The 27,161-nt window shown below is 46.2% G+C and overlaps 1 long non-coding RNA gene across 1 annotated transcript; it reads right to left on the reverse strand.

The window, feature by feature from the left end:
* LOC132487954 (uncharacterized) lies at window positions 1–26,183 on the reverse strand. Its single transcript, XR_009531716.1, has 3 exons — window positions 26,095–26,183; window positions 7,861–8,137; window positions 1–75 (listed from the first exon to the last, which is right to left on the reverse strand). It is a non-coding gene; the product is annotated as an uncharacterized LOC132487954 (long non-coding RNA).
* Window positions 26,184–27,161: the final 978 nt, after the last annotated feature.

A 27,161-nucleotide genomic window follows, 5' to 3' on the forward strand; every position in this document is an offset into this window, starting at 1 on the left:
TTACCTTTATACAGAGATGGAGAAACTGCGTTGCTCAGATATACAGAGGAGAAAGTCACTTGATGCCAGCTTTCCCTGAAACAAAGAAAGTTTCGGGAGATGCTAAATAAAAGTGAAGTAATTTCCCCCTTCTATGCATTGAAATATGTCTTTGGAAAAATTACTTTCTGCAAAAAAGATAAGAAAGATAGAAATGGTGAAAGAAGTAGATGATTTAAAGACAAGGACACAGAGTCAACAACCTGGGGAAAATTAAATGACTTGGAAACAAAATCCGGATATTTGAGAAAGAATATTTTATATGAGACACTCTCATGGTGGGATGGTACAAGACAATTTAAGAAAAGGACAGTGGTATATCTTGATGTCATGTGTGGGAAATTAAAGTTCAAATCTCTTTCTTGGCTGGTTCCCTCTCTGCTATTGGAATACCTTGCACACTTATGCATATTGAGCATGACTGTCAAGGACACTGTCTGTATGCTAAATTCAGGCTAGTTATGCTGATCTCAGCCTTTCCTTCAAACAGTATAAATTCATTTTCCTGGAAATCATGGAATGGACTAGAAACAGAAGAGAGGTAGGTAGGTAGAGGCTTTTCTTCCTATACTGCATCACTCTTTACCTCTAAGACAGGAATTAGATAGGTTTTACTTGTTGGTTCACAGAGGAATTGGGCCAATTATTTTTATGCACACAAAAATAATTCCTTTCAGCACACTGATTGACTTAAAAACCCCCGTGTGTAAAATCTGCACAAACAAAAGGCATGCAAAGAGATCTGCTACAATAAGATTAAGTTCAAATGGCAAGGCAGGTGTTGAATTGAAAATTAACTGGCAATGTCAACCACAAAATGGTCTAATTCACCTTCTCTACAGAAGCAAGGGAGCCTGCTCTGTTTGTTTTTCTGCCTGACTCCGTCCCCAATGCAATTCTCATATTTCCAATGCAATCTTCAAAATCCAACTCATCTTCCACTTCCTCCATGGAATCTTCCTGAACTACCACAACCTCTATCTCCAGACTCCCTGGCACTCACTGAAAAGGTACTAAAGAATAGGGGTTAAAAGCTCAGACTGTGATGTCAACCCTGCGATTAACCTAGATCCTTAGTCCACTAGCTGTGTGACCTGGGGCTCATCCACTCTGAGCCTCAGTTTCCTGGTCTGAAAAATGGGACCAAGAGGGTGACTGTAAGAATAAAATGAGATAATGCATGCAATGAGATAATGCCTGGAGCAGGAACTCAAACAGGGACTTTATTTATTTATTTTATTTTTTGTTTGTTTGTTTGTTTTTCGGTACGCGGGCCTCTGACTGTTGTGGCCTCTCCCATTGCGGAGCACAGGCTCTGGACGCGCAGGCTCAGCGGCCATGGCTCACGGGCCCAGCCGCTCCGCGGCATGTGGGATCTTCCCAGACCGGGGCACGAACCCGTGTCCCCTGCATCGGCAGGCGGACTCTCAACCACTGCACCACCAGGGAAGCCCAAACAGGGACTTTAAATGTCAACACATTGTTCAAAAGTGCACCACTAGTCAGGACTTCCTGTTTGATGGCTGGTCAAACAGAAATTTGGATCATGAAGCAATTTAGAAATGGGCCAAACTCACTTATGAAAATTGTTTTTGTGAGATTGTAATGAGGTTGGGGGGGAGAGGCAACATTTAACAGATTTTCCATCACCTAAAAAAATGAATGAACCAATGAGCCACTTACAAAGGACCATTATGAATTTGTTCATTGAAACAAATCTGTAAGGCCCTGAATTGAGCAACACAAGCTAACCAGCACTTAAAGTGGTGAAAGTTTCTTTCTTTTTCACAGATGTCTACTGCTTGTGTAAGCAGCTTTTGGCAGGGAAGAGCTCTTTGCAGGAGGCACCCTTTTGTCTTGCCACTAAGCTTAAACCAGGCACCCCCATGCTCCACCCACCTCAGGCCCTAGCACCTCTTTCTAATCTTTTGATCATCCAATACCTTGCCTAATTTGTTGGTTCTTTCTGTAGATCAGAGAAATAGAAATGAAGAATAAGTAATTATCAGATGACCAGATCTCTTCCCTAGTTTCCCCTTCAGTAATCCTGCGAACAAACTGTGTGAACAAGATAGCATAGAAAGAAAAATCACAAGAAGTCGACAAGCCTGCATGCAGTGGGGAATGGAAATGACTCTGATCCCCTATCTCAACGATTAATGGAGATTACTTCCCTTTTTCCCTTTAAAAACTTTCATGACCGAGCAGCATCTTCGGAGATGCTTTTCGAGGACACTGAGTCCACCGTCTCCCCAGACTGAGAGCGTTCTGATTAAAAGCAACTTTCCTTTCTACCAACATATCTTTCTTGGGTATTGATTTTCGAGCGGCGAGCAGCCAGACCTGATTCGGTAACACGTGTGCACGTCCAGTGGTAAGAGAATGGACCACAGAACGGTATAAATCAGCACCAGAGCTCTGGCCCAGTTCCCCACTAGGCCTGATCTTGGGAAAGTTACGTACTCCCTCCCAAGTAACAGTTTCCTCATCTATGAAATGGGAATAAAATTCCCCCTGTATCAAATGGTCTCTGTGAGAATTAAACAAGCCAATTCATGCAAAGAACTCAGTTTAGTATCTGACACTATATTCAATAAATGTAAGGAATTATGGTAAAAATAACTATCCCACAATTCAGATTTCTTACTACTTTTCTTTAGCATTGTCTTCAAACGTGGGCTCATTTGTTTAAGCACACCTTTACATGAAACTTGGAGCCAGCACTTTGCTGTTTTATGGAATTTGCATTTTTTAACCAATAAATCTTTTGAATAGTGCTCTGTGGATATCAAGAATGGTAACGATAAGGCTTGTCACAGAAAATGCATGTAAGAGATGGGAGAACTAGACCCATAGGTGAGGGAGGTTGGTATGATTTATAATTATTTGAAAAATCAGCTCCTCTCCCAAATTGAGTTGATTTCGTACCATCAGCAAGACATGCTTTAAATTCTTCTTGGACAAGAAAATTTCTAAAAATCTTATACCTAACCAAATCCTCTATGCCCTTGAACTAAATCTGGGAAACTGTGAGTTATGATATTATGCACCTAATACAGTAGGAATGAGCTTAAAGTAATTCTCCATAGAGAGATTTACAGAAAGGCTGTTCTTTGTATATATTCTGAGATGATGTCATTGTCTCCCTTTCATTGGGAGGGGGCCAGGAATGGTGATAGGGCTGGGGCCCAGCAATGACGGATGGCTCCTCTCACCTGGACCCTTTGAGAACAATAACCCCTTTGTGAGTTATCAGGCCTTTCTTCTGGTGAAAGGAGGAACAGACTCTTGACCTACAGGTCTCTATTTGTAAGAAGGCTCTAACTACCAAGGCTGAAGGCCACAGACAGGCACTGGCCAGCCGCTGAGAATGCACTGAGCCAGACAGGCATGGCCACTACCCTCCTGGAGCTTACACTCCAGTGGGAAAGACAGCAAATACATGATGGGCAAACATAATTACAACTGTAATGAACCCCATGAAATACAGAGCAGCACTAGATTTTATACTGGGACCTGATGGAAAGGGGAGAGGGGAGGTTAGGCATGAAATTGCAAACACAACTTTTATATCAAAACGAGCATAGACACATGATGTAGAACACAAACTTGCTTCCGTGTTAGAGATAAAGGTGGAGACGGCAGAGAAATCGCATTTGCCTGGAGTGGGACTGGCTATGCCTCATCCTCTCCTGAGTCCTGGGTTGAGGCTTCCAGCCTCAAGGGGTGGCTGAGTTGGAAGAGTTTGAGAAACTCTGGCTGGGGCACAGTGGGCTTGGGCTCCAGGGGTGAAGCCCTCTAAAGACATGAGAAGACACCTTCTGGCTGGCTGGGAGGCAGCCCAGGGCCAGGAGATCCCTGGCCCAGACTGGCAGCCAGCAACTCCTTTAGCTGCTGTGGCATTCTCCAAATTCTTCATGAAGCTTTCCGTGTTGTCTCCTCAGCCCAGGAAGCCCCTCTTGTTTTAAGTTATCATCTAATCTTCCATCAGGGTGTAGATGAAACTGTTTGTCTGGGGACACAAAGGAGCCAGTGGGGCATGTGGTGGGGGGAGAGGAGAGAAAGAGAGGAGATGGACCTCTGACCCACTCCCCTTTCCTACTGCACTCTGTTCTCTTTCTTTAGGCAACTGTCAACTCATCTGCTAATTATCTAAGTCCACCCCCTGGGTCACAGTAGGCTCAAAGCATCTGCCGTATGATGTCAACCATCCTCTGAATACTACCTGCACTCCTGTACCCCCCCCCACAACCAGCACCTTTAAACTCCTCTGACTAGACCAGCATGAGGCATTTCTGAGGTGTGGAGAAGGGCCACTCAGATCGCCATGGGATGAGGAGCCACTGGTGGTGAGAAATGGACTCACAGAAGGCAGCCTTCTCTCTCACACAACATGTGGGATGGAAACGCTTGGAAAAGTCTCACCCGCTCCCGCCCCCAAGGTGGTACCAGTTTCAGGAGAATCTCCAGAACCAGGAAAGCTCATGGCACAGTAGAACCTGAATGTGTCCAGGGACTCAGCCCAGAACTATTGAATCCTTGAATTCTTGAACACCATCAAACCCAAACAGGCCCTGCGTAAAACATATTAAAGGATAACTGAGAAATTAAAACAACCCCTTAAAAACTTTAATAATTCTATTACTACAGGACTCTAGTTATTTGTAATGGTCTTTCACTTTCTTAGATCCCTTTGAGATCGGCTGGGACCTGGCACCTGGGACCCTTTACCGGAGTGCTTGCACCTGGACTAATGTCTCCTGCAGCAACAGAACACAAAGAAACTATAAGGGACTAAAAATAACTGCATGCATGTGCAGTTGGGACAAGTTATGAGCAATAAGATACAAAAAAGCCACAAACCAACTGCCATTTCTTAGGTGTGGGCAGCAAAAGCAGGGCACTGCCCATGATCCCTGCACACAGCACCACCAAGGGGGTGGGCAGATCACTTAAGCCACCCCTCCAGCTTGACCCACAGATCCGCCCCTACACTCACCCCATTTAAGGAACCAGCCCGCCATCCTCGGAGAGCAAGCAGGGGAACCTGTTACCTGTCTTCACTCCCAATAAAGCCTTGCCTGAATTCCTAGTCTGGCCTGTTATCAATTTCTATTGATTAAAGAGTCCAAGGACCCAAGTCAGTAACACCTTGACATGCATCATTAGCAGTTGTCTGGCTATCAGAATCGCTTGTCACACATAAGAAAGTTTTTACGTTTGTGAGAATAATTACAATGTGCAGGGAATGCCTGTGTTGATCCATGGATGCTGTAGTTAACCTCATGCTCCCTGAGATTTGCACACCTGTACACCAGCTCCACCATAAAATCTGATGCCTTAAGATACAGAATACCTTTTTTTTAATGCTGAGAATTTAATTCATGGTACATTTCAAACCAGTTGGAGAAAGAAAGAAATACCCAATAAATGGTATTGGGTTGATATGCTACCTGCTTCAGGGCAGAGAAAAGGTAGCCTAGACTTCTCTACCCCACCTCACATCTTATCCAATAATTAATTCCTTATGATTAAAGAGCCAAACAAAAAACAAAACTAACAACTTAAAAATATCTGTATATATAGGATAATTTCAAAAAGAAATCCTGAGTTAGGAAAAGCCTTCTTAAAGCAAGACTTCAAATCCAGAAATATTAAATAAAAAGAACTGAGGTTTGATTACATGAAAATGGCAAACTGTGTGACTAAAAACATGCCATGAACAAAATGAAAAAAAATGGCACAGCCACAGTGGAAAACAGTATGAAGTTTCCCCAAAACATTAAAACTAGAACTATCCTATAATCCAGCAATTCCACTTCTGGGTATATATTTAAGTGAAATGAAATTACTATCTCCAAGAGATATCCACACTCCCATAGTCACTGCAGCATTACTCACAAGAGCTAAGACTTGGAAATAACCTAAGCTTGTTTGAGGGATGAATGCATAAAAAAATATGGTGTATATATATATATATATATTCTTCAGCCATAAAAAAGAAGGAAATCCTGCCATTTGTGAAAACATGGGGGGACCTTGGGGGCATTATGCTAAGTGAAATAAGTCAGACAGAGAAAGACAAATACTGGATGATCTCACTTATATGTAGGATCTTAAAAAGCCAAACTCATAGAAACAGTGGGATGGTGATTGCCAGGGGCAAACGTGGATGTGGGGAGATGTTGATCAAAGGGTACAAACTCCAGTTACAAGATGAATAAGTTCCGTGGACCTCATGTACAGCATGGTGACTATAGGTAACAATACTGTATTGTACACTGGAAAGCTGCCAAGAGAGTAGATCTTAAATGTTCTTACCACACACATACACACATAAGATATTTTCATGAGGTGATGGACTGTGATGAACATTTTTCAATATATTACATATTGAATCATCACACTGTACATCATAAACCTACACAATGTTATATGCCAATTATATCTCAATAAAGTTGGGGAAAAAAAGCCAAAAACAAAATTAAAAACTAAATGGCCAAACTGGAAGCAAACAGAGATACAACTCACAAGCTGCCTCCCTAGCAATCTTTTCTCAGTAGAATCCCTCTTTATCAACACTCAGATTTCATAAAGCATACATACCTCTCCAATGTAACATGTTTAGGGCCTAGATTTATATAGAAAACTTTATTTGTACATCTCCCAAACTCAATATAACATTTTAAACAAAGTAGTATATTTATGGTGGAGGGGGCAGGAATTCTTTAGTTACTTTCCAAATATAACTGAAGGAATTTCAAAATCATATGCAGATGTTTTGAAGAGGGCAGAATGTCAACAAAGGGATGTGAGTCAGATGTTGACGGTGCTGAGAGGCCGTGCGGCTGCACACATGCAAATGCCTGTTACAAGTCAGAGTCACTGTGTGGTCAACAGGAAGCAATGTTTTCTACATCTGATATACTAAGTAATTTGTTACGTTTACTGACTTTCTCTTTGTTCTAGGAAACTGGTTGGTAGTGATGGATTAGCAAAAAAGGGGCTACTGGTTAATATTTTCACTCTGTGTCTGGCCTTTAGGAAGGTTCCTGATGGTAAATGAAAGATACTCATATTCACAAGCAGTAGTACAAAGGATTAATATTGAAAAAAACTATAATTCTACATATTCAAATGGGAAAGAATAAACAACCACTAGAGAATGGGTGAAGAAGGCAAACAGACAACTCACAAAAGAAAAAACTGTGAAATTAGCCAATAAATACAAACGACACTCGATCTCACCAACAAACAAGAAAATGTGCTATATGCATTAAAACAATGAACAGCCATTTAAAAAACTTATCAGATCAACAAAAAGAAAAAGTTTAATAATATTAAGAGTTGTTGAGGATTTGGGAAATCAGGCATATTGCTGATGTCTGTGTACACTGATGAGGTATTTTTCCAGGCAAATTGGTGGTATCTATTAGAAATGGTAATGCACACGTGCTCTACTTTAACAATTAATTTCCAGAAACCTATTATTCAGAAATACACATGTGCACAGACATGTGCATAAGGATAAATATCACAACACTATTTGTAATAGAAAAATATTTTGAAAAGATCCAAAAGTACACCAAGAATTTAAATATATTATGGCATGAAATGTCATATAGTTGTTAGAAGGAGTGGGGTAGGCTTATATATATTGATATGAAAAGGTCTCTGAGGTAGATTAAATGAACAGAGCAACCTGCAGAACATGTGAATATTCTACATTTATGTGCATATATATATTCATTCATACACACACACACACACACACTTAGGCAAGTACATAAGAAAGGGGACTGAAGTGCTGAGAGCAGTTACCTCTGGGAGGGAAGTTGTCCTAGGAGGAGGCAGTGGGAGATGTCTTCTTGTTCACCAAACTTTCCAGTTTCTTTCCCAGCTGTGCTCCTCTCCGTAGGATATATCCCCACACCGTTGACCTTGGGAATGGCCATGTGACTTGCTTTGGCCAAAAAAGAAATGTTGATCACTTTTGTGCTAGGTTGTAGAAGTCAGGGCCTCATTTGTCTTGTCTTTTTCTTTCTGCCAGATTGACAGTGTTCCAGATAGAGGCTAGGTTTTTCCATCAGCTTTGGTTCTGGTGTGAAAAAGGCAATAAGCAGAGCTTGTAGCCAACTCGTGATAAACATGTAGTGTGAACAAGAAATAAACATTTGTTGCTATAAGCCACTGAGATTTTGGGGGTGTTTGTTACTGCAGTATAACGTGGCCTACTCTGACTGATACAAATAAAGGAAGACTTCTACACGTTTTCTTTGTGTACTTCTCAACTATATAAGCATTTTGCAATATATATATATATATACACTCATATATTACTTGTATAATAAACTAATTTTTTAAATATTTTAATTATTTTAACATTATTTATTCATTTTTGGCTGCATTGGGTTTTTGTTGCTGTGAGTGGGCTTTCTCTAGTTGCGGTGAGCTGGGGCTACTCTTCGTTGTGGTGCGTGGGCTTCTCATTGCAGTGGCTTCTCTTGGTGTGGAGCATGGGCTCTAGGCACGTGGGCTTCAGTAGCTGTGGCATGTGGGTTCAGTAGTTGTGGCTCGCAGGTTCTGTAGTTGTGGTGCACAGAATTAGTTGCTCCACAGCATGTGGGATCTGCCCAGAGCAGGGCTCAAACCCATGTCTCCTGCATTGGCAGGTGGATTCTTAACCACTCTGCCACCAGGGAAGTCCATAATAAACTAATTTCTAAAAATTGACATCTTTGCAAAATTACAAATGACTATATGTCAAGGACCTTTGAGATTGTTGACAAATAGAGACTGCAAAGCTAAATCCTGGAATTCCAAGGGCAATTGAAGTGCCTGCCTGAGACCTGCAGGCCAACATACCATGGCTACAACCTGAAATGCTGGGAAAAGGTAAAAGGTGTGTTTTATCAAACCAGTGGCCAAGAAATACAGTGGTTAAGTGGATATGTGAGAATTCTTCTTGTGTACGTTAGTTGGGGAGGTCAGGGCAGTAAACATACTACCCCCCAACCACAATGACAAAGGGCATCCAAATACATGGTGGGACCACAGTGGTTGCTTTCATAGATATTGGGAGACTTCGTTCTTCCATAGCAGGGATTGAGTGGCAATTACTGCTGACTCACAGCTGTCTGAATGTATCAGTCTCATCAGATGTGTCCAGAACACAAAGAATTTGAGAACTACCAACCCAGGAAATAGAGCAGGTAATTGCATGTAGACTCTTATTTCCTGGTGGGGCTGATGTTCCATGCTCAAATTCCAGGCTTATTCATTGATTGCACACATCCTCTGTGTCAGGCACTGTCATTGCCTTCAGCCATGCACACAATCTTAGCTCTCAAACTCACAGCCCAGATCAATAACACATACCCTGAGGCAGGGATAACGGTAATAACAGTAGCAACCTTTTCTTAAGGGGGTAGCAGTTCCAAGCATTGTGCCAGGTATATATTATTTTTAATAAAAAAAAATCCTGCATAATTATGACTACTTTTTTGAATGAAGAAACTGAGGTGGAGAGAAATTAATGAACCTCCTTCAGTTCTGAGAACCCCTAGGTAAGGGTCCATGTCAAGTTCCTTCTGTTGTCTAAACAAGTCACCTCCTCTGCAAAGGGATGATTAATAATAGCATCAAAGGGGGAGTGACAGCCTTGAAACAGAACTTTAACCTAGAGAGCAGGGCGCAAAGACCCAGCTTTTTGCCTATGCTATCTGCAGAGGGCGATGCAGAGCCTGGCTAGCGGCCAGCCTGGTGATCTGACTTAGGTTAGCTATGGTTAGTATTCCTCCCATCTCTGCCCTCACCCCCTCCTTCTTCTAGTGCTGCAAGTAAACATCTGCCTTGCTCAGGGCATGAGGGTGGGAGTAAAGAAAGTCCTCACGACAGCAACAGTCCTTTGCTGTTGTGCAAAGAATTCTAGAAGACGCAGATCTGGGTTGTGGCAGCACGAGAGGTCCCAAGGTGCAACCCCTCAAGTCCCTTCCATGGCTGAGGTTGGGGAATCAGTCCCATGTATTTGCCATCAGCTCAGTACTCTGTTTAACTTTCTTCCCGCTGAAGCACTCAGCACAGAGAAATACCCTAGGAAATCTAACTCAGGGCTGTTCTTGGTTTCTTAAGGAAATTTAACCTAAACAAGGACGTGGCACGGCTCTCAGCCCCGAGACTGTAACCATGTGGGGCTCATCTTCCCACCCAACAGGGGAGCAGAGAACAGTGAGTAGAGGACGGTTCACCAAAGAGCCTGAAAGCTCCCGAGGAAGAGGCGTTGGGGGTGGTCTCCTTTCCCAGGCTCTGCTTCAGGGCTGAGGTCACAGGGTTCAGCTGCCTTTGCACCCGAGGACCGGCAAGGCCCCCAGGGCACTCAGAACAGAGCCAGGGGCTTCTCAGTCAGATGAGAGAAATTCTGGGCAACGTACAGGATGGCAAGTCAGATTTTGATGAGTGGCTCAGCTCTGTATTGTGGATGGAAGTAAGGAGAAAGAAAGAAATTCATGTAAATCTCCCAACAGGCAACCCAGCTGGCACTGAAATGGCCAATAAGAGAGAAGACTTGAGCAAGAGGTGAAGGGGATATGAGGATGCTCCTGGGACACATGGGTTTCTCCCCGGGATGTGAGCAAACTGCACAAACATTTTGGTGGAGCACCTGGTGGCGGAGGTTTCATCAGAGTTATGATTCAATGAAATGAAGCACCGAGTTTATACTAGGGTCAGATTTCATCTTAATAGTGCTATAAATGACTCTACACCTTTATTTATGGACTCATCAAAGGTCAGAAGGGGTCAGTTTTTAGTTGTACTCAACTATGCTTTTTAGGAGAAATTTTGTGCCCTTCTGAAGCTAGTGTGCAAAATCTCAGGGGGCAGTCATTCTCAGGGTTGTGCAAATGGGCACCCCTTACATCTTACCTGTCCCCAGGTGTCTCACTAATCTCACTCTAGACATGGCCCTGGGGTCAAGCACAGTGCCAAGGGGAGAATAGGAGCTCAGTCATTGAATGAATAAAGGCACAAACAAATGAGGTAAAGAAGGACAGTCATTGGAAAACTCTAGATACTGAATGCTTTCACAGCCTTTGAACACCCTGTTTTCCAGAAGGCTCGTGTGAAGGTAGATGAATGGGACCTTTGGTGTTGTAGTCATCTTAGTCAGCTTGGGCTGCTATAACAAAATACCACAGGCTGACATCTATTTCTCACAGTTCTGGAGGCTGGAAGTCAAGATGAAGGTGCCAGCTAGTTCAGGTCTCAGTGCGGGCCTCGTTCTGGCTTGCAGACAGCTGCCTTCTCACTATATCCTCACATGGCAGAGACAGAGGGCTGTGGTCTCTCTTCCTCTTCTTATAAGGACACCAATCCCATTGTGAGACCCCCACCCTCATGACCTCAAATAAACCTAATCACCTCCCAAAGGCTTCCCCTCTGAACATCATCACATTGGGGGTTAAGGCTTCAACATATCAATTTTGGTGGGACATAAACATTTAGCCCGTATCAGTAGTGTATTAAGATTACGTATTTTGGATCCCTGCTTCTGTACGAAAGTTTGATCACTGAGGTAGACAGAATTCTAAGATGGCTCCCAAGATTCTCACCCCCTAGTGTGCATACTCATGTAATCTTCCTTGAGGTGAGTGCACCTGATTTAAACAGGTGAGCTCTTTAAAGAGGGTCTAGCGGTCAGAGATGGAAGAAGACAGAGAGACTGGAAATGTGAGAGGGATTTTCCTGGGGCCTTGAGGGAGCTAAGAGCTATGTCGTAAGAGGGCCTATGGAGGGGATCACATGGTAAGGAAACGTAGGAGGCTTCTAAGAGCTGAGAGCAATTCCCAGCGACAGCCAAAAAGTAAAGGGGACCCTCAGTCCTACAACCAAAAGTAACTAAATTCTGCCTAAAGCTGTGTGAGCTTGGAAGAGGACCCCATACTTCAGATGAGGCCCCAGGCTGGCTGACATCTTGATTTCATGTCATGAAACCGTGAGCAGAGAACCCAGCCACACCATGACTAGACCTCTGATCTACAGAATGCTGTTATAATAAATTCATCCTGTTTTCAGCTACTAAGTTTATGGCAATTTGTTACACAGCCTAGAAAAGCAATACAATCTCCTTTCTACAGGAGATCAGCCCACATCTCTTGAGTCCCTTTATCTTACTAAAACCAGCTTCTGTTTGGTTGTTGATTACATTTTCCCTTATATTAACACACAACCTCCTTTCTTTCTTCTTCTTTCTTATTTTCCCCCTACTGTTTCCTTTGGGAATTTACACAGTAATTCAAATCTGCTGTGTACACATTTTTATTTTAACACTATTTAACGCAGAAACAATATTATCTTCTCCCCAACCTCTACAAAGCATCTGCAGGGCACACATCATTGTGAGGCTACTGTTTTCCTCCTTCCCAACCAGTGTTCAAGTCTTCCAAAGCTTAACATTATGTTTATTACATAACAGCACGACATAAGCCCAAACAACCTGCTGCTGGGCTTTTAAATATAGCAACTGCAGAAATCTCTTCTGGGCTTGATGAAGAGCCACTTCAAATGTTTCCTAATTTCAGCAATTTTCTGGTCTATAGAAAACAAGGTCCAAAAATGGCTCTGCAGGTAAAGTGCACACACAAGAAACCCACCCCTCCCTCAACAATGACACAGAGGGTGGGAAGTGGGGAGGGAGCCGAGGGCCCTCCGGTTGTTGGGATTTGCAGGCGGCCTCTCAAGGAGTATTGTCTCTGTGTGAAACCCTCTCAGGGGTGAAAATGGAAAAGGCCCAGAAGTGGAGGCCTTCCAGGTTGGCACCTCAGTGATGGTCCCTCCCTTTGTTCCCTTTTCTAATTGCCGGGACCACTGGCAGTTGTATTCACCAAAGGGACTCTTGGTTGCATTAAGAGCTGACTCAATCTGGCTTAAGAACAGGGAATTTCTTGGCTTGGGAATCTGTTGAATAAGGGTTGTGCTGCTCCCTTTGACCTCCCCATGTTGGTTCTATTCTCAGGCACCAACACCCCACACAACACCCCTCTCCTCCCCACCCCACCCAGAATCCCTGGGCTTGCCCCATGGGGAAAGGGTGCCTCTTTCTCCTATTCCAGTCATCTACCCTGGGCTGACTGGTTGGGCTTGGGTCTCATGCCCTTCTCCTAAATCATCACCATGGCCAGGGGGATGGCCACTGTTTGGCCACAGGATGGGAGCAGGTGTCCACTTCTAGAGCAGGAGTATGAGGTCACAAGGACTCGGGTGGGGGAGGGGAAGGGTGGACGTCCAAAGGAAAATCAAGGTGCCATTGTCAGACAGGGTGGAATGGACACCGGGCAGGCCAGAACAACTGATGTCTTCAGCCGTCTGACCTATTCTAATGCAGGATATTTGGGAACAGCTGGGACCTGGAGAGGCAACTGGGAGCAGGGGTTCTCTCTCCACCTCTGTGCTTCCACTGAGCCACCGGAATCCTATATGTTCATCTGTATGTGTGTGTGCACTTCACCCAGCTCATCAGCTGAGAAGCAGAGTCAAGGTGTAACTTGATAACACATTTCTGCTCTGCCCTGGGCCTTCTAATTTCCTCTCCTGGCTACAAGGTGGTAGAAATTTCTGTGCTCTTATATCTGTACTCCTCTGAGAGTGGACTGCCTTCCCTCAATACACAGAAAATCTGGGGCCTCATGAGGACTTCACACCAGAGACCTGGCCCGCCATGTGTGGGAGTCTGGGTGCAGCAAGAAAACGGGCAGCTGGGGCAAGCCTGTGTCCCAGGCTTTGGGGGGCCCCTGGAGCTACTGCTTCTCTCCATGGGGTTGCTCTGTCTCCACTTGTGAGCTATCAGACCCGCCACCGGGTAGGACCTTTCTGTGCCCACTTCTAATGGGCTTTCCTTGTGCATCTGTCAGGGATGCCATGATCCCTGCTTTCTGGATTGGGGCGGGGAGAGGGCTCTCCTAAGTCCCTTCTAACTGAGCTCTGGCCCATGGCAGGCAGAACAAATACTCACTGACAGCTCAAGGTGACCCCCCCCCCACCACCACCACCACCAACTCCTTTGAACAGCTTCCATTTGTGCTCTGCCAGTGAGATTTTCCTATTCCATCCAAGAGTTAAACAGTTTTTGATGGGGAAGGCAGGAGATCTTCCTTATATAGGACACATATTTGGAAACCGGTCTCTTAGCAGTTGGGTGTGCCGTATGCAAAAGGAAAGTGTCAGTTAGTTTAGCCCAATTTTATTAACATCGGGGTCTATTATAAAACCACTCTAAAATGCACATCAAAACTACAATGAGGTACTATCTCACACCAGTCCGAATGGCCATCATTAAAAAGTCTACAAATAACAAATGCTGGGGATGGTGTGGAGAAAAGGGAACTCTACTACACTGTTGGTAAGAATATAAATTGGTGCAGCCACTGTGGAAAAAAGTACGGACGTTCCTCAAAAAACTAATTAGTTAGCCATATGATCCGGCAATCCCACTCCTGGGCATATATCCAGATAAAACTCTAATTCAAAAAGATATATGCACTCCAATGTTCATAACAGCACTACTTACAATAGCCAAGACATGGAGACAACTTAAGTGTCCATCGACAGATAAATGGATAAAGAAGATGTGGTAAACATATACAAAGGAATATTACTCAGCCATAAAAAATAATGAAATAATGCCATTTGCAGCAACACAGATGGACCTAGAGATTATCATACTAAGTAAAATAAGTCAGAAAGAAAAAGACAAATACCATATATCACTTACATGTTGAATCTAAAATATGACACAAATGATCTTAGTTACGAAATAGAAACACACTCACAGACATAGAAAACAAACTTATGGTTACTAAAGGGGAAAGGGGGTAAGAGAGGGATAAATTAGGAGTTTAGGATTAGCAGATACAAACTATTATATATAAAACAGATAAACAACAAGGTCCTACTGTATAGCACAGGGAACTATATTCAATATCCTGTAATAGACCATAATGGAAAAGAATATGAAAAAGAATATGTATATATGTATGTATAACTGAATGACTTTCCTGTACACCAGAAACTAACACAACATTGTAAATCAAGTATACTTTAATAATAAATAAATAAATAAAACCACTCTAATATATAACAGTATACCTTAAAATGTATCCCAGTGGGATTATCTATTTGATTAATGATACTTAAAGCACTAATTTTATATTTAACATAAGGAATGTGATTGAATGTTTCATTTATGTATTAAACTTGTATTTATTGAATATTTAATAAGTGTATGGTTGTGAGCCAAGGGATACAAAGGTATTTAACACTTAAGTCTCCTCCAAAAGTTTACAATCTACTAGATGAAATAAGTGCATAGCACAAAAATAACTAAATATGATACTATATCAGAATCAGTCTGTTTCTTTAAAAAGACAGCTTACTAAGTTCACCTAACTCTCAGCTTGAGGAGTTTAACTGAAATTAGCTAAGGTTTGACTCAGGTATCCAGTATAAAAAGGGCCACTCAGAAGCTCTGAATACCAGGAAAGATTCCGGAGGTTGCACAGAGAGCTGTAGTGTTGAAAGGAATCCTTTGACTTCAAAATGAAGTCAGAATCTTTTGACTGCCCTGAAAGAAGCTGTGTGAGAGCCAATGAAGAAAATGACTAAATCATTCTTGATTTTTGGCTTTAGAGCAAGGCATACGTGGAAAAGAAGCAGGAACATCAGATTTCCAATGGCACGTTAACCATTTGGAGAACGCGCTGGTCAATGGATAGAGAATCCGTTACAGGAGATGTGTCATATGAAGTCAGAACAGAAAGTAAGAAAGAGGGGACACATGCTGAGCACTGGCAGGGTGGGCGAGAGTCACCACGGAGAAGGTGTCTCAATGAGTTGGGTCCCAAGTTTAAACATCTCTGGGAAGGGCCCTGGTCAGTCACCCTGGTCAGATGTTGCCCTTGGACCAGTCAACTGGGGCCATAGGGGGAGGGGTATGTCATATAAAATAGCTGATGATTCTGTAGTAGCCGTGCAGGGAAGGTAACGACGTGGATCATGTACTATCAGAGGGTGGGGGGGATGGGGAGGAGTAGGACAGACAAAAACATGTGTTCAGTATGCCTGCCTTTAGCTGGAGAGATTTCAGTAGCTCAACTTCAACGTCCTGCCACTCAGCACTGTGTTACTCTTGTTGCTTCTGTGACTCGGATATTAAGCCCCAGTTCTAAAAAGTGAGTGAGGATGAGAAAACAAATCCCCACCCAGACTGCTGAAACTAATTATCGTTCTTCACCCTGCACCATGTGAGTCCCCACTTGTGTAACCTGCCCCAGTAACTCGGTATTTCTAGGACTGGACTTCTTGGGGCAGAGGTCCTTATTCTGAACCCGGACCTATGTCCCCAGCTTCACTATCTGCTGAGAGACTTTCCTTATGTCAACACACGACCTCTTGCCTTTTCCTGGATCCCCAGCGGCCATACTTTCAGCTCCACGTCTGCCCCCTTCCTGCTGCAGTTAACTGAGTCTTGATCACTACCTAACCAAGGCTGCTTTCAAGATCGAGCTCAGTGTGAGGGCTTTGCAGGATTTGGTGAGGGTGACGCGATATGAGACTGAGTCAGTGATCCTGGAGGCATCTGGCGCCAAAACTGTCGGGGGCGGGGGTGCAGGTGGCCCCGAAAGACCATCGAGGGAGTTCTTACATTTTTCCTGCTTTCCTTGCCTCTCCATACAGAGGCATAGGGAATTTGAATGGGCTGGAGTGGCTGGGTGAGGGGGTGTACGAAAAAGAAATCTTTTTTGACCCACCTCCTAGAGTAATGGAAACAAATGGGACCTAATGAAACTTAAAAGCTTCTGCACAGCAAAGGAAACCATAAACAAGACGAAAAGACAACCCTCAGAATGGGAGAAAATATTTGCAAACGAAGCAATGGACAAGAGATTAATCTCCAAAATATACAAACAGCTCTTGTAGCTTGATATCAAAAAAACAAGCAACCCAATCCAAAAATGGGCAGAAGACCTAAATAGACATTTCTCCAAAGAAGACATACAGATGGCCAAGAAGCTCATGAAAAGATGCTCAACATCGTTAATTGCTACAGAAATGCAAATGACATATCACCTCACACCAGTCAGAATGGCCATCATCAAAAAATCTACAAACAGGGCTTCCCTGGTGGCACAGTGGTTAAGAATCTGCCTGCCAATGCAGGGGACACGGGTTCGAGCCCTGGTCTGGGAAGATCCCACATGCCGCGGAGCAACTAAGCCCGTGTGCCACAACCACTGAGCCTGCACTCTAGAGCCTGTGAGCCACAACTAGTGAGCTTGCGTGCCACAACTACTGAAGCCTGCAAGCCTAGAGCCCATGTTCCACAACAAGAGAGACACCGCAATGAGAAGCCCACATACTAAAATGAAGAGTAGTCCCTGCTCTCCGCAACTAGAGAAGAGCCCACGCGCAGCAACAAAGACCCAACACAGCCAAAAATAAAATAAATTAATAATAATTTTAAAAATCTACAAACAATAAATGCTGGAGAGGGTGTGGAGAAAAGGGAACCCTCTTGCACTGTTGGTGGGAATGTAAATGCATACAGCCACTACAGAGAACGGTATGGAGGTTCCTTAAAAAACTAAAAATAGAACTACCATATGACCCAGCAATTCCACTACTGGGCATATACCCTGAGAAAACCATAATTCAAAAAGACACATGCACCCTGATGTTCATTGCAGCACTGTTTACAATAGCCAGGTCATGGAAGCAACCTCAATGTCCACTGACAGATGAATGGATAAAGAAGATATTGTACATATATACAATGGAATATTACTCAGCCATAAAAAGGAACGCTATTGGGTCATTTGTAGAGACGTAGATGGACCAAGAGGCTGTTATACAGAGTGCAGTAAGTTGGAAAGAGAAAAACAAATATCGTATATTAATGCATATATGTGGAATCTAGAAAAATGATACAGATGAACCTGTTTCCATAGCAGAAACAGAGACACAGACAAAGAGAACAAACGTATGGACACCAAGCGGGGAAAGGGAGGGCGGGATGAACTGGCAGACTGGGATTGACATATATACACTAATATGTATAAAATAGATAACTAATGAGAACCTGCTGTATAGCACAGGGAACATTACTTAGTGCTCTGTAGTGACCTAAATGGGAAGGAAATTCAAAAAAGAGAGGATATATGTATACATATGACTGATTCACTTTGCTGTGCAGTAGAAACTAACACAACATTGTAAAACAACTATACCCCAATTAAAAACAAAAATCAAGACTTGACAGCTTCAAACACCAGAATAACAAAATCATACTGTGGATCCTGCCATAGATATTTGGCTAGTTTGTGGGAATGCTTGAAAACTACAGGCAACATGCAAATCACATGACAACCAACAGACGGCCCTCCAGTGCTGTCCATTTTCCTGATGGGATCCTTCAGAAACCTCCATGGGGGTCTGTGCCATCTCCTGCTCTTCCAAGGGGATCACAGGATGAAAGAGGGTCATGAATGAAGCTTTTCAGTAGACTGACAGTGTGAACCACTTCTTGGACCACTGAAACCCCCTCTCCAAGGATGTGAAAAGACAGCCCAGCATCCATACTGTTTCCAGGACTCCTGGAGATGACTTCTGAGACAGAGGCCAAACCACAGTGCTCAAGTGGTGGTGTCAGAAAAGGTTTCTCCTACCCTCTAGAGGGTGAAGAAATGTTTAAAACATCCAGTTTTTAAAACTCCAGGAATCTGAGACAATGATCTCCCATCCCTGGTCTTAGAAAGAATCACTAGACTTAAAAACAACAACAACAAACCCCTAAATGTCAAAAGGAAGGGGTGGTAGAGAGAGTGCTAAAGCCCTGGATATTTCTTTGTTCTTTTTGTTCTGAGTGTAGATAGCCAACTGCCGAGTTTTGGTGGCTACAATGGAAGAAGGAAGAAGGTGGGTCTTGAAGGCAGTCCACCTGGGAGGGATCCCAGCTGGGCCCTTTCTTAGCTGTGTGAGCTTGGACAATTTATATAACCTCTTAAGCTTTAATGTCCTTATCTGGAAAATGGACATAATAGAATCTGCCTGATGTGAAAACTTAAATGAAAGAATGCACGCAAACCCTTAGTTCACTGCTTGGCACACAGAAGAATCTAAGGAGGACACGTGTTCTGTGAAAGGGAGAGGGTAGGAGGTGGAACGGGATGAAAGCAGGTATCTTAGGAAGGTGTCGCGATTGGGCCAAACCCACGGACAGCAAAGCTCCCTGAGGTTCTGACTTTGTCCTACTTGTCCTTGAAACTCCAACACCCAGCACGGGCCTTGTACAGAGCTGGCACTCAAGAAATGTTTGTTAGACTGAATGGAGCCCTAGCTGGGCCTGAGTCAGGGAGAGGTTTGCAGAAGGGGAAGGAAGGCAGGTGAGAGAGAAAAGCACACAGAGTGACAAAGCCTGAATGATGGAGATTCCAGATGATAAACGCTAACTTTGCCCTGTCTTTAGAGTCCCCATAAAATTAATGGACTTGAGATGGAATTGTTTCAAAAGTGTTTGGGGAGCCAGATGGGAAGCTTATGTCATTGTGTTCCCTTGCGAGCTCAAAATAATGGGTCGCGTTCCTGCCTGCGGGGGAAGGTAGGCATCCTCCACCTCTCTCTGTCCATCACTGCTGAAATGGAGCCTTCCCATCCTCTCTGCAGATGCCTTTTGGAAATGCTACCTGCTCTGCGAGGCTGTCCTGGGCAGCTGGGGAGTGGGGCAGGTGGGGGGAAAGTGCTGTGAGGTGGAGCCAGGCAGGGAGAACTAGACGTTCCAGCCTCACAACAAAAGACACATCCCACATCCCCTACGGGAAGTGAACGCAGCACCAAAAGCTAACCAAGTTCTCAGGCTGGGCGCCTGGGCGTATTTTAGGTCTTAGCTGCACAGGAAAGCTGTCAGAAAACTGTGAACTGCTCTGCAAATATAGCGATTTGTTAGTTAATAGTGTGGGGAGAAGAAAATAACACCAGACCAAGAGATACAACAGGGTCCTTCCACCGCTTTGCAGCTCACCCCGTGTCAGACGGGGCCACCAACCTCTTTGGACCTGAGTGCTTCACCGCCAGAACAAGGATAGCTTCCTCGAGCCCACCTGGGTCAAAGTGACCCCGTGCTTTTCTGTGCTCCAAGCCACGTAGCCCAGATTTTTATGTGACATGTATTTTGCTCTCTCTGGCATGAGATTTTTTTTGATATTTCAGTTAATTGTTGGTATAGCTCTTGACTCGGCCGATTATAAGCTCCCTGAAGGCTGGGATTGGTGGGAAACGCAGTCAAGAATTATTCATTTTCAAGCATCCACTTAACCAGCATTGACTGAGTCCACCAGGCACTGTGCTAAACTCTAAGATGATAGTGCTGAGCTACTCAGGTACCATCCCCGCACTTGGAGAGTGTTTCTTCTGCTGGGGAAAATGGGTATTCATGATAAAATAGAACAGACCAAGAAAAACAGAGGCGGAGCTCCCGCGTCACAAAACTCCAGGGGGCAGATGCATACAGAGCACAGCGTGAGTGATGTCCCTCAGATTGCGCAGGGCAGCAGCCCTGGTGTCACCACATGCCCAGGGTCTGGCCTGATGCCTGATGCTGTAAAGGTTTGTTAAAGAACAAAAGAGGATTAAATGAGGGGTCTTCCCCAGTGTGGTGATGGCTTTTAATGTCTGACTGTATCCATTTGTCTTTCTGCACACACCTCCTGGCCCCTGTGACTAAATCTGCCCAGTGTAATGCCAGAAGAAGTGCCAGGATTCACTTTTTGGGCTGGCTGGGCGGGGTGGGTGGGCGGTGCCTGACCCCCTCCAGCTGTTTCTTTTCCTGCTGCGGTAACCAAGGCAGCTATAAGATGATGGATTCTATCACCCTGAGCCCCTGAGAGATTCTGTGGAGCAGGGCAGAGCAGTCCCTCATTGGCTAAGAAGCATTGATTAAAAGAAGCCTTTGTTATGTTAAGCCACTGAGACAGTGAGGTCGTTTGACACCCTGGCATAGACTGATCTATTCTGACTGATGCTCTCACTTTCCTGTGAGTTGGGTCATGGGGCCATTTCTAGGACCAAGCACAGAGGTGATCAGTAAATGTTAAAAAAAAAGAACTGAGAGGTGGAAGAGGAATGTACATTGATTAATAAGTATTATCAGTGCCTTTTCCCTCTGCTGGAATTCCTCAGCTCTTAGGAAATGTGCTCTGTGGGCCCTAGGCCCCGGACACAATGGCTGGATTGTTCATTTCCAATAGGTGGGTTTCCTTTTACCCGCAAGGCCCTCTCTGTGGTAGGTAAGGTAATGCTGCCTTTTCCACATAGAAAAAAGCACACCAGCTTCTTTCCATTGACGCAAACAATCTGGAGGAAGGACGTAATGGAGGAAAACTCCAGGCCCCCAGAGTTGGAGCAGTTGGGGTCTTTGCCTACCCAAGCCCCCCCAGTGTGGCTCACACAAAACAGAGATGCTTGCAGCTGTGCCGTGACCAGAGCCAGAGGTAAGGACCAAAACACTCCGTCCCCACTGCCACAGACCCACTTCCTTAGACCAGGGGTTCTCAAACTCTGGAGTGTATTCGAATCACCTGGAGCACTTGTTCAAACACAGACTGTCAACCCTCATTCCCAGAGTTTGTGATGCAGGGCTCTGGGGTGGGGCCTGAGAATTTGCATTTCTAACAAGCTCCCCAGTGATGCTGATGCTGGCCCAGGGAATATATTTTGAGAAACCATTGCCTTAGATGGATGTTCTGCCTCTCAAAGTCAAGGATAAAAGCAATACCTTTGAAATTAGCCCTATAACCTGCTATTAGCCTTAATGATACAGAAGGAAGGAACTCTTTTTTTTTTTTTTTTCCAGATTACCCAGTTCAGTAGAGAGGAAAGGATGAAGAAAAGATAAGTTTCAGGGAGGAGAAGGCCTGGGAAAGAATCCAATTTGAGGACTGTTGTCCAGAGGGGAGGGCTGATGGGTGTCACAAAGGAAGGTCCCGGGATGAGAGCCAGAAGGAACCTGGGTGCTGAGGTAGCCAGAGAAAGACAAGTTTGACAGCTGATCGTTGGGTAGTGAAAAAGAGCACTGGATTTACAGTCTGAAAACCTGCATTTCTCTCCCATAAGGCCTTGCAGCTACTGGCAAGAGCCAAGATAAAACCACTCTGAATTCAGTCAAAGTTGATCTAACAGCTCTCATGGGCAGAGACTGCCAGTTTTCTAGGTGGGTAAGCCCAGTCCATGGCCCTATGCCCAGTGCACTATTTGTACTGGGCCTGAGACCCAGGGCAGGAAGCCACCAGGCACTGCCGAGCACTCCGGCAACCTCCTGCTGATTTATCCATGCTCCCGGCAGGACTGTGCTGTGCCACGGGTTAGCGTGGGCGGCCGTGACTCACCCAGCCTCGTGGGGAAGCAGATGCTGCAACTGCAACCAGCGCTGCCACGGAAACAGGCTAAATCAATCTCAGATCCCTGCAGGGGCAGAGAACAAGCCACCTGCCGCCAGGGAGCTGGGGCTGCTCTGGTGGTGTTCTGGGTTCAGACACCAAATTGGTGAGCACAGCCCGAGCTGTGCTGGTCACGGAGCTGGCTGGAGAGCCAGGTCGGGGTCGGCAGCAAAGAAGCTGGTGCAGCGACTAGACCATGTGACAAAGGGCGGACAGACTCCCCACCCCTGCTGCCTGTGTCTGATGACGGAAGCAGGGTTGGGGGGTTGGGGGGGTGGGGGACAGAGGGCCCTGGATGGACCAGTTCACGCAGATCCTGTCCCTAAATCTGTGGGATGTCTGCGCTGATGCGGGGGGGGGGGACAAGAGATGTGGACCTGACTGACCCTTGACTCTCTGCTCTCAGCTTTGCTAAGACCCAACTCCTATGAAGTTGCTCCGTCACCAGATGATGTGACCACAAATACACCCCCAAGAAGATGAGGAAACGGAGGCCAATGACCTAAGCAAAGTCCCACAGTTTTCTGAGGCAGTCAGGCTGGGCTCCCGATATCCTGAGCACCAATCCTTCATCATTTGCCACTAGACACTGCATCCCAAGGAAAGAATTCGATGGGCCTTGCAGGATTTGCTTTGCCTTCAATATCTGCTCTCCGGGGCAGTGGGTGGTGCCATTAATAACATACACTGCTCTTCCCAAGAGCTACAGTGAGTCTTTAGCCAGCTTTCCCCACCTTCATCAACTCCTAAGCCAGGCGATGAGTTTCCACTGGCTCCACCAACCAGACAGAGGAAACCTCAAGAGTCTCCAGGTTCGCCCAATATCCCATCATTATGGCATCATGGGAACAGAGCCAGAAGTGGGCCCCTGGGGTTTTCAGGCCAGCCCTCCCTGGGTTGGCGGGGGGAGGCGGGCGGTGAATGTCTACACTCAGCAGTCCCTCCTGGGGACTCTTGGGCCATTCCCCTAGTCGTCGCCTCTAGGGATTCCCAGCCGAGGCTCACAGCCGGCTGTGGTGGCTTCAGCACACCTTCAAGCCCTGAGGTCCCCAGGTCCCGGGCAGCGTCTCCCCAGCCCCACTGCAGCCACTTCAGACCTTCTGCTTCCTCGAGCCCCTCGCCTGCAGAGGGTGCTGTGAGGGACCTTCCCCTTCCATTTCAGGGGTGGGGTGAAGGCTACCCGGTGGGTCTCTACCTCTTTCCTGCCTTCCTCCTCCCTTGTCCTGTTTAAGGAAAATCTCTTCTGCCTTCAGGATCCCTTCCCCGCCCTCGCTGTGTCTTTGATCCATTAACTATCTTTCTCCTAAGGATTCACCTTCGGCTTTTCTGTGAGCTCCTCCTCCTCAGTCTATAATCACGTTTCTGTCTCTCCTACATGAAAACAGCTAAACCAAACGTGTTCCACTCTGGCTACTCTCCTTCCCTAACCGCAAAGCTTCTTCTCAGAGCAGCACTTTTTCTCTCTCCTCTCTTACCACCCAAGGGGTCCAAATGTCTCTCTGTGCTGCCTGGCATCTCTGCTTCCTCCCCGGCTCAGTCCCCCCCACTGGCTGGCATCCACCATGGGCACATCAACACCTGGGGCTGTCTCAGATGTTCCCAACATGTCTAGTCCCCGGGGTGCCAGAGCGGGCTGGGCTTCAAGCAGGGGAGGAGGGGAGGGCCCCCTGACCCCCAGCTGCACGTCTTCTCTTGAGCCCCAGCACAGCTGTACTTGTGTTCAAGGTTTCCTCAACGGTCTCCTTCAGCTCCAACTCTGCCCTCCCTACCTAAGCCCCACTGCCACATTGGGCGATACACCAGCTCCCACAGGACCAGCCAAAAGGAGGGATGTCAAATAACCCCTTTATCTCCTCTGGCCTTTCCCCTACCCAAAATATTTTATTCTCCCCAAGTTACAGAAGAAAATCTCCCTTGCATGGAGGGTGGGCAGCAGAGACCGGAGGGTGCATACGGTGGGGAGAAGTGTACGGTGGGGAGGAGAGGACCAGGCTCCTGCAGGGGCGCTGATGGCAGGAGCTGTCTGTCCAGCCACCCTGAGTCAATTCTTGTGGAATGGGAGAGAATCCTCCCAAAAGGACCATTAGGGAGTGGAAGGAGAGGGTCTGATTCTTAGTCTTGGAGCCGAGGGGTAGGCTTTGAAAGATGTGAAAGATAACTTTTCCTTTGATCAGAGTTTATAGCTAAGAACCACCAGGAAAGAAGGGTGGGCTTGACTCCCGGGGAGGCCCCCGCTTGTACCAGATGTGCAGGGTCTGATTTCACGGTGGAGGACACCTGGCCTCCCTGTCTGAGCGCTCGCATCTCCTTGAGGGGCCCGTCTCACCATCGGCCTCCTCCCTTGGGAGCATGCGGTCCAGCCAGAGGAGCCTGGGCTCTAGGGGTCCTGAGAGCCAGTTCCCACTAGAGTCAGCCCACGGCGGGGACCTGAGCAGAAAGTGCCTGTGCTCTCTGTCGGTGCACTTGCCAGACGCAGAAGCTCTGGACTCCAGGTGCTGCCCGCAATGGCAAGGTCACTCTGTGACGCCAGAGCCCAGGTGGTCAGCTGGCTCTCCCCTGGCTTTTGGGGCCCATCTCCCGTCCCTGAACCTGGCCTGGCTTCTGGGAAATGCGCAGAACGGCCAACGTACTTACAGCCTCACTGTAGATTCTTCCCAAAGCCCTTTGATATCCACCAAAATGTAGCCGCTCGCATTTCAAAGGGACCTTACAGCCCAGGGTTCAGCACCCCTCATGCAGGACTTCAGTCAGATGATCCACCTGTCTGTCTTGAGTGGTTCCCAGAACAGAAGGCTCTCTGCTTGATTAGGTGGCCTATAGAAGGCACTTTGGTTAATGGAAATTTCTTCTTGATTTTGACCTAAAATCTGCCCCCTTGTGACTTCCACCCACCTGGTTCTGTTCTCTGGTCCTTGGAAGAAAATATCTCCTCAGTCATCTAATTGGTCTCACAGTAGCCAGAGGAGGTGAGGATGGAACTATTGGCCTCTTTTATAGAAAGTGCATGACTGGGGAGGTTAAGGAGCTTTGAAAAAGCTACAGGTGGAATTGGAGATAGAATCCAAGTGTCTTAATTTCCCAGACCAGTTCTCCTGCCATTACTCTGCATTTCTTAATCTTTGCCCATTATTGTTGAGTACCTACTGTGTGTACCTGGAATACGAGGTAAGGGTTGGAGGCATGGGACACCTGGAGCCTCTCTCCAGAGTCATTGATTCCAGCTCAGAGGACACACACACACACACACACACACACGAACACACACACACACACACACACACACACGATTCAAAACACCTGCTCAGCCAGCAGATTGGGTGGCCTCACCTTCACCCTCTGAAGTTCAGCCTAGAAAATCAGCCTTCTTCCTTACTTTTTGCTCCCCCCACCAGCACAGGCTGACAGGTAGGAAAGGGAAAATGTAGAGAAGACGATTTTAACCACGGAAGAGCCTGAACTTGAGAGGAAGAAGGAAGGCCTGAAGAGGAGTTTGAAAATGATAGCTGTCAACACTAGGCTTGGAAAGACGGCGGCACAGAGAGCTCGTGGGTGGGTGCGTGGGAGGGATGCTCACCGGTGCCAAAGCTCAGTCGTGTGGCAGCAGGGAAGGAGGGACGCAGGGCCGGGGCTGCCAGAACTGCAAACCAGAACCGCCAAGGCCTGGTCTCAACGAAGGCAGGCCCTAACAACTTCCCAGGACCTGGATAATTGGGCCAGGCTCCACCCCCGAGATGTGCTTTCATCTTTCTTAAAGGCACAGTGCCCTGATTCGGTGTCCGCTGAGTATCCAGCAACAGCACTAGCGCTCGGTACTCTAGGCTTCAATTTCTCTCCCTTGGACGGCAGCACTTATTCTACCGAATCATTTAGGCACAGAGAGACCCAGGCTCTGCTCTCTGCAGCTTGGGGATGCAAAAGCTGACCAGAGAGGGAAAACCCAGAGTTTTGACTTTAACTGTGCCCATTGCTCGACAGTCACTGAGCCCTGGGGGACGAAGTCCTGTAAAAGGACAGCAGCCCTCACTCCTTAATTTGGCAAAGTGGAGGAAAGAGCTGCCCCCCTCAACATGGGCAGATGAAACTCTCCTTCTCAAACCCGGGCACCTTGCTAAGGGGCAGATTGCTTCCGTGGGGCTGGGCCTGGAATTCTGCATTTCCAACCTGCTCCTGGTCGAGGTCGATGTTGTTGGTGCCCGAGTACTTGCATCCTTTGGAAGAAAACCTCTACAGGGTAAGGCAGGGTGGACTGAAAGAGGAAGCGTTTGGGCCGTTTCAAAGAGCTCTGGTAATCAAAAGAACTTCCGTAGAGTCCCTGGGGTGAAAGCCAAGTTACTGAGAGCTGAGGATGGGGGTGGCAGCTGGGGGAGGGAGAGCAGATGTCACGGGGTGTGGGACTCCTCATCAAGTGACAGTAGCTGCCCACCTCCCGTCACCTGCCCTCCTCAGGATGTCAGAGGATGTACTTCTCAGAGGAGCTCTCTGGATAAAGATGCATCAGTGTTCATGGGGGGACGACAGGAGTGTGGAAGCCTGGCCCACTCAGTCCTGCCCAGTCTTGCCTTGAGCTCCTCCCAACATCAACCAGGCTGCACCTCCTGGTCCTGGGGCATCGTGGCCTGTCCCCTCTGCTCACTGGGTGTT

The sequence above is a fragment of the Mesoplodon densirostris genome, chromosome 4 (assembly GCF_025265405.1).
Source record: "Mesoplodon densirostris isolate mMesDen1 chromosome 4, mMesDen1 primary haplotype, whole genome shotgun sequence".
Taxonomy (NCBI): Eukaryota; Metazoa; Chordata; class Mammalia; order Artiodactyla; family Ziphiidae; genus Mesoplodon; species Mesoplodon densirostris.